This window comes from Tupaia chinensis, unplaced genomic scaffold (assembly GCF_000334495.1).
Source record: "Tupaia chinensis unplaced genomic scaffold, TupChi_1.0 Scaffold000392_1, whole genome shotgun sequence".
Taxonomy (NCBI): domain Eukaryota; kingdom Metazoa; phylum Chordata; class Mammalia; order Scandentia; family Tupaiidae; genus Tupaia; species Tupaia belangeri.
In genome coordinates, this window is record NW_006159894.1 from 5642192 (window position 1) to 5659572 (window position 17381).

The 17381-nt window shown below is 38.0% G+C and overlaps 1 pseudogene; it reads left to right on the top strand.

Annotated features, from left to right (window-relative positions):
- The first annotated feature begins 16482 nt into the window (after positions 1-16482).
- LOC102479877 (THO complex subunit 7 homolog pseudogene) lies at positions 16483-17381 on the top strand (annotated as a pseudogene).

The following is a 17381-nucleotide window of genomic DNA, read 5'->3' on the forward strand; positions in this document are numbered from 1 at the left end:
GGGAAAATACTCCATATTAATAGATTTAAATTTTCAGTCTGGATCAGAAGATGTTAATTCTCCCCATATTGTTCTGTAGACCCAGTATAATCCCATCAAAAACACATCAGTGTGTGTGTGTGTGTGTGTGTGTGTGTGTGTGCATGTGTGTATGTGTGTGTGTGTGTGTGTGTGTGTGTATGTGTGTGTGTGTATGTGTGTGGGGAGGTATATAAACCAAGGAGAGAACTCTAAAATGTTTATGTTGGGATATAGAAGAGATAGAGCAAGGGATATAGAAAAGGGATATAGCAAGGGATATAGAAAACAGACTTGAGGAACAAAGTTGGAGAACTTCCACTGCTAAATATAGAGACTACTTTAAAGCATCAGCAATTAAGATAGTGTCAAGCTGATGCAAGAATAGAACAGAATACACAGTCCAGACCCAGATCTATAGTCATTTAAGACACAGCCGCCATTGCATATATAGTTACAATAATTCCATTTATCCAAATTACAAGAAAGGGAATTTTTTTTCTTTGATTATAGAAGTCAGAATAGTAGTAACTTCTTGGGTGAATTGTCTGGAAAGGGTTAAAAGAGAATCCTCTGCATGCTGGAAACATTCGGTAAATCTGACTTATGGTTGCATGGGTCTAGGAAAGGGTTTTCAAAAAAACTCATAGAAAATATGTTATGAGAGAAGAAGACGCCTTCATTGCTGCTGAGAACTACTGATATGGGAACAAGAGAAATGAAGATTTTCTACTGATAATTCAGCCCCCAGCCCCCAGTCTCGAGTGGTAGAGTTCCACTGCATCCTTCTCTCTGTCTCTCTGTCTTTCTGTCTTCCCTTTTTTTTATTTTGTAATTTTTCCTTTTTAAATTTTTTTAAGACACAATATTCTCTTGGCTTTCAGATCCTCCTTTATCTTGCTAATAACCCCCTTTCTTCCTCCTCTCTAAGAGAGGCAAGGGGTAGGCCTTCAGAAGAAGACTCCTGCATTGCTGCTGAGAACTAGTGATTTCTCAAGGTGTGTCAAGCAGTTTTTATTTTTTTGCTTTTTTTAAAAAAATAAATTTCATTGGCTTTCTTTTTTTTTTCTTTTTCTCTCTCTTCCTTTTTTTCTTTTGTTTCTCTTTCTCTTATTCTTCTTCTTTAACCTCATCACTTTGCTGCTCAATCTCCACTCACTGAATATCTAGATGGATCTAAGGGAACCATAGCCAAACATCAAAATACTATTAGGGTCGGGACCAGCAGTTAGCATAATGTCTATGTCGCTGGACTCCCATGTGGTCAACCATGGTTTGAGTCCCAGACCCAGTGGCTTAAACTCTGTGTGTGTGTGTGTGTGTGTGTGTGTGTGTGCCCAAGATCCTTAGAGGAGAATGGAGGAGAAGGGATTGCTATGTGGTCATCCCCCTAGGGAGTGATTTCTCACTTTCTATTTCTCTGCCCTCTCTGTCTTTCCGGCGAGCACGCACACCCTATAGCAAAAACCTCTTTAAAAAAAAAAAAAAAAGAAAGAAAGAAAGAAAGAAAGAAAGAAAGAAAGAAAGAAAGAAAGAAAGAAAGAAAGAAAGAAAGAAAAAGAAAAGAAACAAATACTATTAGGGTCAACATATTCCTCAATACCCACTGAATTGGCTGCACAAAGGGATAAAAATGAAATGGCAAAGAGATTGTAGATCACCTCCTCCTGCACACCCCGAATGCTCAGATTGAACTTCTAGAAATTAGGAAGAAGTATATAACCCATCAGATGAATAGAAATCACTATAAAGGCACAAGAAATATGAGAAACCAAGATAATACTTCCCCCCTCCAAGGGAAAAAAATCACTCCTCTTCATCCACAGATAGTTCAATGGAAATCATGGAAATGTCTGATAAAGAATTTGGAATATTCATAGTGACAAAGTTAACAGAGATGCAAGAGGAGACAATGAACTCCAGAAGAGGCAGGAGAATAGAGCCAAGGAATTCCAGGAGGTGAGGAAGTTTTTGCATCATCTGAAACAGGAAATACACATCATATAAAAGAATCAAACAGAACTGTTAGTGATGAAGGCTATTGTACAGGAAATCAAAACCTCCCTTAAAAGTATTAAAAGCAGACTAGATTATAGAGATGACTGAACTTCAGATGTAGAAAACAGAAGCACTGGCCTAAAGAAATCCACCACAAAGACAGAAAATAGTCCAAAAAAAAGAGAATAATATACAAGAAATACTAGATACCATCAAACATCCAAACATCTGGATAACTGGTACCCCAGAAGGTGAAGAGACTAATAAGGGCATTAAAAATCCATTCCATGAAATCCTGGAAGAAAACTTTTCAAACCTAGAGAGACATTCAAAGATCCAGAACCAAGAAATACATAGGACTCCAAATAGAATCAACCCCAGAAGATCTTCTCCAAGACACATTATATAATCAGATTGACCAAAACCACAGACAAAGACAAGGCAATCAGACTAGCAAGAGAGAAAGGACAAGTTATCTACAAAGGATATCCCATCAGGCTAACAGTGGACCTTTCATCAGAAACAATGCAAGCAAGGAAAGAATAGGAAATTACATTTAAAGTGTTGATACTGTATCTGGCAAGATTATCCTTAGATGGGAAAAGAAGACAAAAAAACATTCTCAGATAAGCAAAACCTGAAAGAATTTACCGACACTAGACCAGTTCTCCAAGAACTTCTGAAGAGAATGTTATATCAGGAAAACTAAAGTCAGACATATAGAAATAAGAGTTAAAAAAAAAATCTAAGAAAAGGGCCAGTTTAATAGTAGAGACAAGTCCAGAGTTGAATATTATCTTCCAGAATTTAAATGAAAATGTTGGACCACAACAGAAGTTAGATTACATACATGAGGATGAACTGATGAAATAGAATTTTATGGCTTTTGATTACAACAATACTGATTGTTTTCTATGCTTTGTAGTCCAAAGATAAGATTTTTTTTTCTTCTCTTGAATTGTCGACAGATCCAGGTAACTGTGATTTGAAAAGAATTCTAACCTACTTCCTGGCTTTAAGTCTCAAGTAAAGCTTTCTTAACATTTTTAAATTTTGATTTATTAAAGCTAAAACTGCCTTTCTTGAAATTAAAAAACAGTACTTTTTTAAAAAAAGAAAATATGTTATGAAAAATTATGCATGGATTTCAAAAATTTTTGCACTAAATGAACTCCCACTTTAATTGTATTTTTCCACGAAGTTACTGAAGTCCCTTTGGGTACTTAAAGTACCTTTGTATATTTAAAAACTCACAAGCTATATTTTTTATATTTTTGTAGTTACTATGTATGTTATACTAAATAAAGGAAATTTCTAAAAGCACATTAACCAGAGTCCAACTCCACCTTTTGCTGTTTGACTGCTGATAGCTTTCAAACCTCACTCTTCCCTCGCCCTGTCTGCTCTACCTTTGGGAAAGCCAATAATAAAGTCTGGGTTCCCCCTACTTTGGTGCTGTTGAGAGGTTTAAATCATGCATGCCCTGCCCTAGGATGAGAATCTCCCCTCCAGCCCTACCTACTAGCCACCAGAAGAAATCTCTGCCAGTCTTTTTTCTAGCTCTCTCAAGTTATTTTTGGATCTTCTTGGGAGCTTCCCTACTAAGCCCACCAAGTGCTTTTATCTGAATAATAAATCTTCTCGTTCCTTCTTGCTGTGTGTATGTTATATTTGATCTCAACATCCAAACCAAATTTGACTGGACTTCATCTTCCATCTGCAATGGCCACAACAGAAAGAAGGACTTTTGTGTTTGTCTTGATTGTTTTCACTTTATTTTCTGCTGCATCTTCAATACTTAAATAGTGCCTTAAGCATAGTTGGTATTTTCAGTAAATACGTGTTGAATATATAGAGAGCTAACGGACAAGTACAGAGTTAGAACATAAATAATTTGGATTGGCAGGAGCATAGATGAGAAGATGTAGATAGAAATTTTAATGTACATCTCTAAACTAGAAATTAAAATTAAAAAACCCATCCAAATCAAGCATGGGCCATACGAGATATTGACTACAGTAGAACTACATCAATATTGAAGTAAACCTGCTCACAGATATGAAAAGAGAAGCCATGTAGAACCAGCAGTTAGTGTAATGGCTATGTCGCTGGATTCCCACGTAGTCAACCGCGGTTCGTGTCCCGGACCCGGTGGCTTAAAAACTCACGCCGGGCGCGTATGCGTGTGTGCCCAAGATCCCGAGAGGAGAATGGAGGAGAAGGGATTGCAGCGTGACCATCCCCTCTGGGGGGTGATTTCTCGCTTTCTGTCTCTATGTCTCTCTCTGTCTGTCTGGCGAGCGCACGCGCCCTACAGTGAAAATCTCTCCAAAAAAAAAGAGAAGCCATGTGGTAAATGAATGAAAATTGCACAAGTTCTAGGGAAATGATGTCAGGAGCTTCACTTCTCATTACCTGAAACCAGGTAAACAAGTCACTATGGAATTAATGCACTCTCTAGCAAGTTTGCTAACATAAACAAAAATAAAACAAAAAGCCCAAATTTCTATCCTCTGTGGTCACTCCTATGCCCTCCATAGATATTTTTATTCACATTAACCTTAGTGATGCTCTATAAAGTGTTCCATAAGGGCTGGAACCAAGGGGCAGGAGCTTCATCAGGGATGAGGCAACCAAGACTGAGCAGTAAATCAAATATTCCCAATCAAAGATTGGGAATTTGGGGCTCATCTGGATTCCCCATTGAAGTACAAGCAGCCTAGAATCAAAGTTCTCCTGTAGAAGATTCTTCCCTAGTGTGCTCCAAAACTTAGACAGCCTTCCTCATGTTCACCTGCATTTCCTCATTTTGATATGAAGTTTTCAATGTAAACTCTTTGTTTTGAAAGATTTAACCTCTGTAGAAAACAGTTGGCATCACTGTAATTTCAAATGTAATTCTGATCTGCTGGAGCTGAGCATTGGAGATATCTAGAGTCCCTAGAGTCTGGGTAGCTGTGAGCAGAAAGCAGATGTGGGAGGTTCAGGCCTTGTTCAGGGCTTTATGTCTACGTCTTTATACAGTGAATTCTGTACATATGGGGTAAAAATGCTCAAACTTGCTGGGAGATGACCTCAAGATGCCCCCTAATGAAAGGCCTACAGTGACAACTCACAAGTAACTTTATTTGACCAATAATTTGACCAGATACAGAAGTACCGGCTCTTTTCAAAAGGTGAGAAATGAGAGTAAGAACTTTTAGGAACACAGAAGGAAGGAGATCTGCTTTTTCTTGCTCATCTTGGTCCACATCTCAAGCTTGGAGAAGAAATATAATAGAAAGAACTACATCAGAACATAGAAAAATCATATAGGCAGAAGCCTACCAGTCTCCAAAGTACAAGTCATCCTTCCTCCAGTTTTAAATTTTGACTGTTTTATGTTTCAGAGTGAAATACAAATTTACAGATTCTAGCTTTAAATGTAAATATGATTTAGGATTTGGGGGAGAGGGTTATAAAAAATGAAGGCTATGCTAAAAGTTTGTTTTCCAAAATAAAATATAAATCATGTCAATTAATAGCCACTAATGAAAGCTCAAAGTGCTATGAGAGCCACTTTTAGATTGGGGTGTGAGGAATGATTATTAGAAATTCTAGAACTCTTCAGAAGGGGTTCCAATGATCTAAGTTAATGTTTTCTTCATCAACTCTTAATTACCCCACCAGAAAACAAGGGTTGGATACTAATAGTGCATTTACTAAGCACTTTCAGATATCCCAGTCATTCTGTTGTGTTTTACATACCTTAATTAAAGTTCACAACCATCCTATGAGGTAGAAACAGAGACCCAGAGAAACTAAAGGACCCAGCTAATAAAACATGAAGCTGGGATGTGAACACAGGATGCTCCCTTTTTACCTCATTCTGTCACTGGCAGTGTAATAATTCATGCTGAAACTCAGTTGTAAAGGTAAAAATGTTCAACCCGTGAATTACCAGAACATGATCAACTGCATCCTGTGTCTCAGTATCTCACAGAACCTTCCTTGTCCTGTTAAATGTCTACCCTGATAGGTCAACATTGTGGTTAACCTGAGTACTGAAATGAAGTTCTGAGGCTTCGGAGGCTCAGTGTGAAAACACACCCTGGACAATTAGCAATGTCTGTTAAAAATGCAGGTTGAGATGGAGGTAGTGTATTTGCCAAGAATGCGTATTTTTTTAATCCAATCTATTCTCACTGCAGAGACCCAAAGAGGAAAAGTGAATTGCTTAAGGCCACATGAATAGGAAACAGTCAAGCTAAAGCAGTGGTCAAGTTTTCTTGGTTCTAAATTCCCTACTCTTCATATAAAGTCTTCCTGTCTTATGCTTGTAAAGCAACATCCTAACCAAACCCCTCCCCCAGCCCCCACCACACACACACACCTTTTGCAGTGTTGTGAATAACCAATGTGCTAATGTTCAATGAGCATCTTTGAATTCCATAAAACCTGGTTTTCAGAAGTGGGTTTTAAAGATCAGCAGCAGCAGCATCAAGCCATTCCTTATCTAGAAGTTCTAGCTTTTCCAAAGATTCCTTTTCAAGAAAATTAAATAGAACATTTCTTGCAGTAAAATTGCCCAGGCCTTCATCAGCATAAAGATCTTTATAATTATTCTTATCAGAGTATATTATAGTCATATGAACACTTAGGTGAACACTTAGGTGCCTACTTAGCAATGGCCGTGGCCAAAAGCACTCAATGCAGCTTCGCCAGGTGCCTAAAATTACACCCAGAGAATAATTTAAACATTAGGGAAAATCACCCTCACTCAGACAACTGTCTAGCAATTTGAGAAAGGAAATCCATCAACTCTTCAGGGTATTCCAGTCATTTTTGTAACTTATCATTTGGGGCAGCAACTAGAAGGCAACAAAAATGAGTCTAATTTTTTGTCCCATCTCTCAATTTATCATCTATCACAAATCCAATTTTGCAAAAAGCAACATTCTAATGTCAGCATCACTAAAAAGAGAACAGACACCAAGCAGAGGGAGACAGATGTACCTTTAGATGGAAATTGGGTGTGGAGCATCACGCCACCAGAAATAAATAGTAATTTTGACTCCAAAATTAGTCATTTGGAAGGGCAGCCAAAGAATATTCAATGAACTCAAACCTTTCACAGATGTTGGAGAAATTGTTCACATAGAACTCTCTTCGTTCACAAATTTAGTTTGAATTTGTTACAAATATTAAAAGACTTTATCTGGTTTTTCTGCTTCATTAGCTTGCCAGATCAACAGTGACAACAAAAGTCATATATTTTTTTAAAAACACTTTGATACCCTCAGAGAGGTTGATTTTTGTGCTAACACAAGATCTTGCATACAGTAGACATTCACTTATGACTTGTTTAACATGAATTGACATTGGCTCTGAGCTATTATAAATGCTTGCTGCCCTGTCTTCCTTATCAACTATGCCTACTCTATGAGTGGTTGGAAGAAATGCTTTTATTTTATAGAACGCAAAGTGACATACCTCACCCCAGGTTGCTGAGCTGGTAAATGGTGATGTCAGGACTCCAAACCAGTCCTTTCTGATCCCAGAATATCATAAGCATTATATTGTGTTGATGAGCATGATGAAATCAGACATTTGCTTCGTTGACTATTTGGGAAAGATTGCATGTGAACTGTGTTCAATAAGTTATGAAGGCTTGATGTTACATGGTCAGTGTACAATGTGTTTTAGCTTTGACCTTAGATATCAGCTTTACAAAGGATTACGCTGTTCTTGAAATGTCATTTCTGATCAGTTATTTATGTGTCACAAGGGGACTTGTACCTTTCACATCAGTCTGCCCTTTTTGATTGTTTGCTTTTCAGTTTACGAACTGGAAAATAGATCAGTGAGGAGAGGGAAGGATGAAAGATGAGATAAGATCGAATATAGATGTTTGGTAAATGCAATCTCTACAATATACCCACCTCACAAGCCAGCCATGCTTTGCTACTTTAATTGAAGATAAAGCTCTGAATCAGCTTTCCCTGGTCAGGTCCCTCAGGGTTTAAATGAAGACAACAGACACCCTCTGCTCCATCTGCAGATCCTTAATACAACATGCTTCCCACATCAGAACTCAGTTCTATCCCAACATTAAAGTTTGGGCACATTAAAATTTCCTTGAAAAATAACAGTGGAGGCAAGAGAAAGTTTGCTTGGTTCCTCTTTCAGCTTTGGTGTATCTCACTGGAGACCAGCACAGACTCTGTCAAGATGGACAATCAAAAAGGTGTTAGCCTAGTCTGAGAAAGTTGTGTCTGAAAGGAGAGAAGCATTTCCCATATGCACTGTGCTTCTTTCCCTCTGTTCCAGTGTTTCATTCATATCCGTGTTATAAACCATATGATGTAGTGTCTTGATCTGGGGAGAATCCATCACTGTAGTTGGACTAGCCAGCCATGCTCAGAAGTACTAATCCCTACCAAGGCAGTGGATTTTTTTTTTCTATTTCATGGGAAATCAGTAGACCAATTTAATATAAGGATATTTTTCTTGGTTGGAGACATTGAAGGAAAAGTCAGTTATTAGCCAATTAAGCTCAGATTGAACTGACCAGTGAATGTGTTCATAAAGGACTGAAAAGGTGCTGTCAATTTCTCATAAATATCAATTTATGATAACAAGATATTTATATTTTTCCAATTAATATACATCAAATATGTTTGATCCAGTGTTGGAGCTGGACAGGAAGCATGATCAACTCAATACCAGAGACACCTGACTCAAGATGGTTTAAGAGGTGTCTACTAGCATGAACAATGCCATATCCTCCAAATGTGACTGAGTGATATAAATCCTGAGGAACAGGTTGACAACTCTTTGTCAGGGACAGTGGAAAAGACTCTTGGGGACTTGGATGGTTTCTCTCCAACATTAAGAAGAAGAAAGAAGAAAAAAGAAAGAAGAAGACAGAGGTCAACAGGTAGTATGGTGGTTAAGATACTGGACTTCCACATGGCTGACAATAGCTCATGTCCCAGACCCAGTGACTTGAAAATCATGCCAGACATGATTTTCATACATGCCATACATGCCCAAAATCCCAAGAGGAGAAGGTAGAAGGGATTGTGGAATAGCCATCCCTCCAGGTGTAATTCCTCACTTTTCCTCTTTTTGTCTCTCCCTGGAAAATGCACATGTCCTATGGCAAAAAACAAAAAAAACAAAAAAAAGAAAAAATATATGTAAACTTGGTTCCCTAAACTGCTAAGTTTCACAGTTATCATAAAGCTATAAATAACATTCCTTGGTCAAGCTAAGCAGATTAGAGAAGAAAGCCAGCAGTACTCAGCCTGGCCCCTGAGTTAAGAGAGGCTTCATTTTCACTTTTTAACTTTATGTGGCTAGATAGAAACACGACTTAAAAGTGATCATGAATATGTTGAGTAAACAGGTAATGTTGAGTCTCCCATATGCAACATGTTTTAAAAAATAACCCAGGCTTCAAAGACACTCATAAATACTCATTTCAGAATCAGTGTTATCAATCTTAAGATAGCCTATGGAATCTAAGACCAGATGAAGGTGGCCATCCAAATCATTTCCAACACCATCTCAACACCTCTCTCCAACCTTTCCCTGATCAAGCCTGATCAAGTCAAAAGTTTCAAATATAACACTAAGAGTACTCTAATTAGTCACACAGCTGATAGGACCCTTATAGATATAGTACTAGAGAGTCACCACCAGTGTTTAGTAATTCTTTCACTTGTTACAAGTAAGCAAGAGAGTTTAAACAACATATATCACTCTCAAATTATTTGAAGCATCTACTCAAGGGGAAACCCAAGTTTCATTCAACCAGAAAAGAATGATGCAACATTTAAGATGATGAAGTTTCTATTATATAAAATCTTATGAAATTCATTGTCAAATTTATACTAGGCAAGTATTCCCTCCCAATTCCCTCTCAAGATTCTCTGACAGAGTGTGATTTGGTGTCTGCCCTTGGTTCTAAAGCAGGAACGTCTCCTTTATGCCATCTTACTAGAATCGAGGAAAATTAGCACACACAACTCAGAAATTTTTCCAAGTCTCCCTTTTTTTTTTTTATCTGGGGAGAATCCATCACTGTAGTTGGACTAGCCAGCCATGCTCAGAAGTACTAATCCCTACCAAGGCAGTGGATTTTTTTTTTCTATTTCATGGGAAATCAGTAGACCAATTTAATATAAGGATATTTTTCTTGGTTGGAGACATTGAAGGAAAAGTCAGTTATTAGCCAATTAAGCTCAGATTGAACTGACCAGTGAATGTGTTCATAAAGGACTGAAAAGGTGCTGTCAATTTCTCATAAATATCAATTTATGATAACAAGATATTTATATTTTTCCAATTAATATACATCAAATATGTTTGATCCAGTGTTGGAGCTGGACAGGAAGCATGATCAACTCAATACCAGAGACACCTGACTCAAGATGGTTTAAGAGGTGTCTACTAGCATGAACAATGCCATATCCTCCAAATGTGACTGAGTGATATAAATCCTGAGGAACAGGTTGACAACTCTTTGTCAGGGACAGTGGAAAAGACTCTTGGGGACTTGGATGGTTTCTCTCCAACATTAAGAAGAAGAAAGAAGAAAAAAGAAAGAAGAAGACAGAGGTCAACAGGTAGTATGGTGGTTAAGATACTGGACTTCCACATGGCTGACAATAGCTCATGTCCCAGACCCAGTGACTTGAAAATCATGCCAGACATGATTTTCATACATGCCATACATGCCCAAAATCCCAAGAGGAGAAGGTAGAAGGGATTGTGGAATAGCCATCCCTCCAGGTGTAATTCCTCACTTTTCCTCTTTTTGTCTCTCCCTGGAAAATGCACATGTCCTATGGCAAAAAACAAAAAAACAAAAAAAAGAAAAAATATATGTAAACTTGGTTCCCTAAACTGCTAAGTTTCACAGTTATCATAAAGCTATAAATAACATTCCTTGGTCAAGCTAAGCAGATTAGAGAAGAAAGCCAGCAGTACTCAGCCTGGCCCCTGAGTTAAGAGAGGCTTCATTTTCACTTTTTAACTTTATGTGGCTAGATAGAAACACGACTTAAAAGTGATCATGAATATGTTGAGTAAACAGGTAATGTTGAGTCTCCCATATGCAACATGTTTTAAAAAATAACCCAGGCTTCAAAGACACTCATAAATACTCATTTCAGAATCAGTGTTATCAATCTTAAGATAGCCTATGGAATCTAAGACCAGATGAAGGTGGCCATCCAAATCATTTCCAACACCATCTCAACACCTCTCTCCAACCTTTCCCTGATCAAGCCTGATCAAGTCAAAAGTTTCAAATATAACACTAAGAGTACTCTAATTAGTCACACAGCTGATAGGACCCTTATAGATATAGTACTAGAGAGTCACCACCAGTGTTTAGTAATTCTTTCACTTGTTACAAGTAAGCAAGAGAGTTTAAACAACATATATCACTCTCAAATTATTTGAAGCATCTACTCAAGGGGAAACCCAAGTTTCATTCAACCAGAAAAGAATGATGCAACATTTAAGATGATGAAGTTTCTATTATATAAAATCTTATGAAATTCATTGTCAAATTTATACTAGGCAAGTATTCCCTCCCAATTCCCTCTCAAGATTCTCTGACAGAGTGTGATTTGGTGTCTGCCCTTGGTTCTAAAGCAGGAACGTCTCCTTTATGCCATCTTACTAGAATCGAGGAAAATTAGCACACACAACTCAGAAATTTTTCCAAGTCTCCCTTTTTTTTTTTTTGCATAATATCTAAATGGATACAAAGAAAATGTCAAGAAGCTTCTTGCCTCAGAGCTTACTCTTTGTCTGTCTGCCTTGCTCCTTGCTCTGTTAAAAAAATTTCCAAGCAAAATTTCCATCTTTCAACTCTTAGCTGAAAATCAGCAATCAAATGCCATTGGGGAATATCAAATGCTAGGTCTTGGCAAAACTCTTCGCATGTCCGGTCAATTTGTTTTGTGTCAGGAGGACATTTAATCGATAACTGTCTGATTCGCTTACACATGTATCATCCAAAAGTCATTCTGAAAGAACCATTTCACTCCCAGGAAACCTTTATACATCTGTTTCTAGAGATATATAAGAACCATTATGAATCTTTTTGTACCAAGAGAACAACAATTCAAATCCCCCACACATCGAAAGCTTCAGAAAAATGCAAGATTTGGGACTTCTATAAACATAAAACATCACAAAGATGTTCCCATTGCCCTTAAGTGTACTAATAATGGCCCATGTTTTTATTTTTATATAGAACCTAGAGCAGCTATTAGAAAAAGAAAGTGAGGAAAGTGACCAATTCCTAACCAAATGCTTCCCAAATCTCCTAAATATAAAACTTGATAAGTTCCCTCACATTCCAAAGAAAGAACCAGTTTAAACTATAAATTAACAAGAATAATTTCATTCTATTCCTGAAGGAAAACTTATTTTCATAACTATAATTTTGGCACAACACTTGGACCCCATATTAATCTACAAATATATCTCTGTCATAAAAAATCTACTTACATGCCATGCTTAAAATTACAAGATGCTTAGATATTATTCAATTCATCCTTTTTCTAGTCACTAAAATCCAGCAATATGTTTAAATTCCTCATAAGAAATAATATTTGTTGAGCCAGCAGGTGGCATGAGGTTAAGGCAGTGGATACCACTGGATATCACATGGCTGACTTTGTGGTTCAAGTCCTGGACCCAGTGGCTTGAAAAATATTCCAGGCATGGCTTGAAAAATGCTCCAGGCATGTGTATACTCAAAATCCCTAGAGGAGGGTAGAAGAGAAGGGATTGCGGCATGCCCGTGCCCCCAGGGGTGAGTTCTCACTTTCCATTTCTCTCTATCTCTGTCTTTCTCTGGCAAGCACATAACCCTATAGCAAAAAAACTAAACATAATAATAATTTGTTAATGAATTTCCACTAATCAGGCACTGTAAGATCACTCAATATTTATTATCTAATCTCAATAACTACTTTTTGAAATATATCCATTTGTCTCTCCCATTTTACAGAGAAGGGAACTTTTCAATCATGCTGCTTATAAGTAGCTATGCTAGGACTTAAATCTGGTCTGACACCAAGGCCTTGCTTCTAACATTATTCTGCCTCCAAGAAAAATAATGATACATACTTCTAAATTTCAGAAAATGAGAAATAAAAACCTAGCCATTACCATTACCATTAGCCAATACCATTAGCCATGGTAGCACAATACTTTCGATATTTTTCTCCTTTTAATATATCTCATCATCTGTATGATAATAGTTAACAATTTTTATTGCCAGAAGGCATAATGCACTCACTAGAACCTGGGGGAGAGAAAGAGAAAGAGAAAAAGCATCCCCAGTGGAGTGTAGTCACGCTGCAATCATTTCCCCTCCATTTCTCCATTCCATCAGGATTTGGGCCATACACATATGCACCTGGTTGTTTTTCAAGCCACCAGGGCTGGGATTAGAACTACAGATGTGGAATCCATCTTCATATACACAAGGCTTAACTGTTACATAGTGGGACCAGCCTTACTTTCTTTAATTAACATTATATCAAATATTTTCCATGTTACTGTAGAAACCTCATGCCAGTTATTTGCTCTATTGGTTCCATAACATTTTACTGTATTGACCATATTTTTTTTAACTATTATCTATTTGATTTATCAGTTAAGTTCTTTCTGTGTTTCATTTCATATTAAAACCATTATTAAATATGTTTGTGTACATAGATTCCTTCTTAGAACATATTTAGAATTGATTCCCAGAAATGGAATTAGTAGGTCAAGGGGCATGGATCTTTTTATAGTTCTTACTAATCCATTGCATTCCTTTCCAAACATTTATACCAATATCTATTCAAGACTTCCTTTTTCATCACATCCTCAGTAGCATTAACATTGCCTCTTAATGTGTTTTTGTTGCTTTAACAAGTAAAAACAAAAAGGATGACTCAGGAGTGTATAAAATTACATTTCTATGATTACTAATGAGGTCAAAAGCTTTGCCATATTTAAATTATTAGATGTATTTTAACATTCTCATCTACTTAAGCATAATATAACTTGCACAACTGGCACGAGAACTGTGTCTATAACCAATATACCACTCAGTGTTCATTAGCTGAGTAAATAAAAATATAAAAGAATGAATAAAGAAGTGACATCTCATTCCAAGTTTCCTTCTACTACCCACACTGCCTTCCCTATACCTTTCTGATTCTCCTAAATTCTAAATAACTTTTTCTAAGGCTGCCACAGTAAAGTAACTAATATTGTGAGGGGCATTTCTACCTCAGAGGAGCAATCATAAAAGTGTATTGGAATGACATAAATTGACCAGCTGGGTCTGGTCTAAGGCACCACATATTGAGCTATATGCTCTGCAATGAGGCACGTACCACAATTTCCTCAGCCATGAAGAATGGGCACGTGAGTAAATGATTTCTCGTATATTTTTCACTTTTGTCTGACTGCAGCTATAAAGCAGAGAGCCATATGGAGCATCAAAGAAGATCATAATTCTCCCCTATACCTGAATGACACAATCATATAACAGAATAGTGAGACACAAAACCATGTTTTGAACCCCCAGAAACTTTCTTGCATGCCAATGTGGTAGATTTCAATGTTTTCCATCAACTGACAAAATAAGAGGTTCTTAGTCATGCCAGAGCACAGTTGCACCGTTTCCTGTGGCTTTACATAAGTCAATAGATGGATTGATTCCTCTTCATCTAAAAGGAAAGTATGGGACCTAGCAGTTAAGGGCAGAAACTTGGAGTGGAAAGGCAGGTGGTGGTGCAACAGTAAAACCTGATGCTGCAAGGCTAACCCTCCTGGGAGAGTTCTGAATTTGCATCCAGGGACCTCCCTTAGAACTCCAGGCTGGCAGGACTGGGTTAGATCATGACAAGCAGAACCCCATTGGGGTGCATGGCATGCTCTCTCTCCCTCTGTCGCTCTCAATCATAGAAGAAAGCAAGAAAGAAACTTAAGGGGGAGAAAAGGTACAAACTTGGGTCAGGCAGACTTGGGTACCTGGGTTTGAATTCTGTCTCCATTCATTCCCTAATGTAAGGCCTTGGGCGAGTTATCATTCTACCTGATCCTGGGTCCAGATTCTTTCATTCCCAAATATCTGCAGCATTTGAATAAAAATAGCACCTCCTTCCCAGGGAGGAGGTATAAAGATTCAAGGAAATAATGTGTTTAAGGTTCTTTCCACATACCATGCACTGTGTAACATGTTTAATAAAGCAAAAATCATCATCTTCATTCATTTCATTAATACAGAAGACATTTTTCAGAATCACAAAAAGGAGAGCCACAGACAGACAACTCAGAGGTGACACAGGTGTTCCATTTACCTAATGAACTTTCAGGACAGTTAGGAGTGACCTGCTTTCTCCTCTCAGAGAACTCTCTTAAAAGAGCCAGAGCCTCAGTAGAAGTTGAAACACTGCCGTGGGGCACACTTTCTGGGTTTAAGGTGGCTGCACTTTCCTGATACAGCACACGCTCCATGGTGCTAATGGAAATTTAATCTATCTGGCCCTTGCTATTTAAACTGAGCCCTGAGTCTTGGGCCTCGTCTTGGTTTATTATCCCAGACTCCAATCAGCACTTTGAACTGTTATTACCCTGATCCATCTACTTAGATTCCATAAAAAAGGTTGAAGACATTTCCAGAGGAAACTGCTAGAGGCTGATTCTGGAAACCCTCAGCATAATTAAACACCAGAGATTTACTGAGAACCAGAGGGGCTTCAGGTCACAAATTGCCACAGTGACAGTTGACATATTTCACAGAATATTCATTTCTATTCTTCATAGGCTGAAGTATCCCTTTGTAAGCAAACATGCATGCCTTCATTGCTCAGCCAAATTATTTCTTAGGATAATTGGGAGACAGAGCATTGGAAAGAAGAGGCCTGGAGGTGCATGCTGACTAATGATTAGCTACAGAGAACAGAAGGTCCTCTACTCAGTGTGAGTGGCCAAAGGAGGATACTAGCAAAGAAAACTCCCTTTCGGTCTCATTGGATGATAGATGGCTCCAAAAAGAATCGACTACAAGGCTTTTCACTGTTTTTGTTTATTTGGCTTTGGTTTAATTTGGTTTAGATTGATAGAGCTTGATTTGATTGTTTTATTTTTGCCTATATGTAATTGCAGTGTATACTCAATTAGTCTTCTTCCTTACCATAGACAGAGCACCAATGTTTTGGGCTCCGTGTCAGGCACATTGCCTTGTGTTAACTCTCAACCTCTCCTCTTCCAACTGTTTTAAATGGCATTCTAATAGCTACCTCACAAGGTCACAAAGTTTAAATAATTTGTCAAAGGATATGAAATGGAAGAGACTGAGCCAGGATTCATAAATGTATCTTTCCTCTTTCAACCATGTGAAGGTGGATGTCCACACAGAAATAAGAAAGGAGCTTCCACCGCCACGCTGCACACACCATGGGAGCTGTGACTAATGACGAAGTCATGTGGAAGCATCTGCTAATTATGAAGATGGTGCTCAAGATGATCCGAGAATCAATCTGCTAGTAAAGAGTTTCATTAAGTGGTGCAACTCTGGATCCCAAGAAGAGGGATATAGCCAGTAACAACGTATGTTGAACACATTGACTCAATGTGAATTTTCTATGGGCAAAACTTTGTTGGTGTAGGATATGAATCTCAGAGAAATGGAAAGTTTCAATTTTTTTTTTTTTGGAGAGGTTTTTGCTATAGGGAGCGTGCGCTTGCCAGACAGAGACAGACAGACAGAGAGACAGAAAGCGAGAAATCACCCCCCAGAGGGGATGGCCACGCTGCAATCCCTTCTCCTCCATTCTCCTCTCAGGATCTTGGGCGCACATGCACACGCGCCTGGCATGAGTTTAAGCCACCGGGTCCGGGACTCGAACCGCGGTCGACTACATGGGAGTCCAGCAACATAGCCATTGCGCTAACTGCTGGTCCTGAGAAATGGAAAGTTAAGAAAAAAAATTTACAAAGAAATAGTATGTAGCATTGCTGGAGCACATGAAAAATTGCTGAGTGCATAAAGCAAATTCTTCAAGCAAAACGAATATGAAAAAAAAATCATCAAGAATATGATGCTTTGGCAAAAGTGATCCAACATCATCCAGACAGGCGTGAGACATTAAAGGAGGTAGAAGCTCTGAGAAAAGAATTAGAGCATCTTTCACATATTAAACAAAGTGTTGACGATAAGCTGGAATTGAGATGCAAAGTTTCATGTTCTTCTTAGTACCATCCATGAACTTCAGCAAACATTGGAAAATGATGAAAAGCTCTCAGAGGTGGAAGAAGCTCAAGAAACAAGCATAGAAGCAGATCCTAAGCTGTAG